Source organism: Lolium rigidum, chromosome 3 (genome assembly GCF_022539505.1).
Source record: "Lolium rigidum isolate FL_2022 chromosome 3, APGP_CSIRO_Lrig_0.1, whole genome shotgun sequence".
In the NCBI taxonomy this organism is placed as follows: Eukaryota; Viridiplantae; Streptophyta; class Magnoliopsida; order Poales; family Poaceae; genus Lolium; species Lolium rigidum.
Genome location: NC_061510.1, coordinates 358,541,036 through 358,544,794, shown reverse-complemented (window position 1 = coordinate 358,544,794; position 3,759 = coordinate 358,541,036). Strand labels below are relative to the sequence as shown.

Here is a 3,759-nt window from a genome sequence, read left to right as displayed (position 1 = left end):
TTTTGGGTATCTATAAAGTCTTTACATTACCATTTTGTGACCTGAAAATGCTTTTAGTAGATGATGCATGTTCCTTTTAATTCTTTCTGGTCAAACCAATTGTTTTGACCTTTTTCTTTAAATGACAGTTGTTATTTCAGTTGCTTATAGGCATTCTAGCCTTCAACTTTGTTAATGGTTTGAGGTATACATGCTATCAAAATATGTTCAGATCTTAATAAGTATGATCTACTCATCATCTATATCAATCTTTGCATATATGATATATGCAGGACAAACATGATTGATCTGAAGTGAATGGGAGATTAGCAGGCTGCAGACGTGTAATAACACAATATCTTCTCACTGACCGCTGCCTAAAGAAGGTCACATCTAGATATTACAATTTTCAATAGACGGGGATTCGGTTGTATTATTTTTACATGGTGCTGAGAAGGTTATTGAAATTTGCCTAAATGAAGATCTTGATTTATTTTGTGGAATCTATGCACTTGTGGGGTTTGCCAAACTTTTAGCCATCCAATCCAAATTGCATTTTGTAAGTGCCTTCAGTTTTATTTGCTTATGCGGTTTACCATTGCTGTTATGCATGCTTTGGGCATTCAAACTTTACCAAGTAGACTTGTTTGTAATTAACCAAATGTAGTTGGAGAGAACAATTGAACTATGCTTTACAGCAGCAAGAAGTGTTAATAGTGCATATTTTACTTTGTTCTGTTCAGCTGTTCTAATTAATTCTATTCCAGGCAATACCCTTTCCAGCTGTGATGTCCCTTTTATCAACCTCATCTTGTTCTGGAAGTATGAGATCTTTACCTCCTGAATCACTTTCTAAGCGGTGGAGAGGGAATATTGTTTCATGGAAAGATCGTCCGCTAGACTTAAGCAAAGAGTATGGTTCTTAAAATGAGAGGGAAATGAGAGGGACGAAGGGAATATAAGTTCTAATAAGTAATAAGAACCAGATCGGCAGATCCTTGAATCACGTATGTCCGAGGATAACCATAATGGAAGTGAGGAAACATCGACGTCAGACTGTTGAGGCTCTCTTTATTATTTAACTGAATTCTAAATAGCTTCTCAAATTTAAGATTGAGATTTTGGATTCTCTAAACCCAGGTAAGTATGTCATGACTAGAGATTCAGTTGTAGTATATGTTTTAGTGTCGTGATAGCTAAGTGGTTGTAGCATTTTTCGAGCCATTAGTTTCAATTTTTACCTCTTCAGAGATTGAATATTCAGAAACGTTTTCATATATTTTCGTTAAGATGGAAAAATCACAAGTAGATACATGATTATAGGCCAAAGCACGTAGGTTCACTCACCTCAGGCTGCTTGATAACCTTATTTTATTGTTAATAAGATGTATACATGATTGTTGGAGAAATGAGCACAGTAGTGGTAGAATCACTGAGCAGTCAGTGGAAAAAATATGAACTTGGATATGCTCTGTTCTTGTAAGTTGGACGATTTATGGCCACTCAACTATTATACTATGCGTATGTGAAGAAACATATGGACACGTGGTCTGACCTGTGTCATGTCACCAAATCAAAAAAATTCCCTTTTGTTTCTGGCATATATGTGTGGTGCTTGAAATTTGGACACACTACCTCCCTCTTGATATACTATGCTTCTGTCTACCGACTTGGATGTGTTTTTTTCTTGTCATGACGTGCAAAGGACATTAGTATTTGACTTATCTCTGTTGATGTATTACAGCTTCGACCCGGCTATATCAACATCGGGGCAGGAAAATAGGCTCTTAAGAACTTGAACGGGCTTGGTTTATTCTCCAGCATAGAAGTGAATCCGTCCCATGATGAAACCAAATAAGGGGGTGTACCGGTGGAAGTCAAAACAATAGCACCCTTTGGCTCACTATAATAACCGTTTTTGTTTGAACTCACAAGTCTTTAAGCTTCAGAAGATTTATTAGCAATACAACAGTACCCTGTGTCTCACTGTAATAATTGCCTTTGTTTGATATTTGAACTGTTTCAGAAATGGATCCAACCTTCTAAGAAGCTGACGAGTAACCCAACCACACGTCTTGTGGATGGCTTCATAGGGAGAATAAATGAAAAATTATGGTTTCCCCTCTTTTATTTGTACCACAGTTGTATCTTACAATTCAGTACAATGACAACATTTTGTATTTCCATTGTACCAAAGAACTATGGAGTAATCTTGATCTGGAGATGGATGACTGTTGTCTAAATTTTGTAGTATTGGATTTTAGCAGCTCTAGCAGGTTTGTTTAGCTTTATTCATTGCTGGTTAATTTCACTGCTCTTTTCTTGCCCTTTGTTTTTGTTCTTTCAAAATTCATGTTGTGTTTCTACTTGGATGGAGTGATGTTTATTTCTTTACATTATTATGTCACATCCATTATTTGGACCACGACGGATTGCAAGCATACAAGGAAAGAGACATGGAGTTATATGATTGGGATGCCCAGCTCTGGTGAGGAGGCGCCCCAAGGGGCGCCCCAACCACTAGTTTGGATCATTTACGTGCTGTTTTCCATGCTTTACGTGATGCACGTTTGTATGGTAATCTTGAGAAGTGCACCTTTTGCACCAATCGAGTTGCGTTTCTTGGCTATGTTGTTACTGCGCAGGGAATTGAAGTTGATCCAGCCAAGATTGAGGCAATTGCGAGTTGGCCGCAGCCAAAGACGGTCACACAAGTGAGGAGTTTTCTTGGCCTCGCTGGCTTCTATAGGCGCTTTGTGAAAGATTTTGGAACCATTGCTTGCGCCGCTGAATGAGCTTACAAAGAAGGATGTGCCCTTTGTGTGGGGCGATGCACAACAAGACGCCTTCATGATTCTCGAAAGATAAGTTAACACATGCTCCATTACTCCAACTTCCCGATTTCAATAAGACTTTTGAGCTTGAATGTGATGCTAGTGGAATTGGTTTGGGAGGTGTGTTGTTACAAGAGGGCAAACCCGTTGCATATTTTAGTGAAAAATTGAGTGGGCCTAGTCTGAACTATTCTACTTATGATAAAGAATTATATGCTACTGGTTCGGACATTAGAAACTTGGCAACATTATTTATGGCCTAAAGAATTTGTTATACATTCCGATCATGAATCTTTGAAGCATATTCGTAGTCAAGCTAAGTTGAATCGTCGCCATGCAAAGTGGGTTGAATTTATTGAGTCTTTTCCTTATGTTATAAAACACAAAAAGGGTAAAGATAATGTTATTGTCGATGCTTTGTCGCGCCGTTATACTATGCTATCTCAACTTGACTTCAAGATTTTTGGATTAGAAACTATAAAGGAACAATACTTGCATGATGCTGATTTTAGAGATGTGTTGCTGAATTGTAAAGATGGTAGAACATGGAACAAATTCGTCCTCAATGATGGATTTGTGTTCCGTGCTAACAAGCTATGCATCCCAGATGGTTCCGTTCGTCTTTTGTTGTTGCAGGAGGCGCATGGAGGAGGATTGATGGGACACTTTGGTGTGAAGAAGACGGAAGATGTACTTGCCGCACACTTCTTTTGGCCACGTATGCGTCGAGATGTTGAGAGATTTGTGGCACGCCGCACTACATGTCAAAAAGCTAAGTCTCGACTTAATCCACATGGTTTATATATGCCTCTTCCTCGTTCCTAGTGTACCTTGGGAGGATATTTCTATGGATTTCGTTTTGGGTTTGCCTCGCATACGTAAGGGGAGGGATAGTATCTTTGTTGTTGTGGATAGATTCTCTAAGATGGCACACTTTATTCCATGT

The 3,759-nt window shown here is 38.7% G+C and overlaps 1 long non-coding RNA gene across 1 annotated transcript; it reads left to right on the top strand.

The window, feature by feature from the left end:
- The first annotated feature begins 278 nt into the window (after positions 1-278).
- LOC124700390 lies at positions 279-2,270 on the top strand. The gene is made up of 3 exons (XR_007001728.1): positions 279-538; positions 747-1,119; positions 1,724-2,270. It is a non-coding gene; the product is annotated as an uncharacterized LOC124700390 (long non-coding RNA).
- Positions 2,271-3,759: the final 1,489 nt, after the last annotated feature.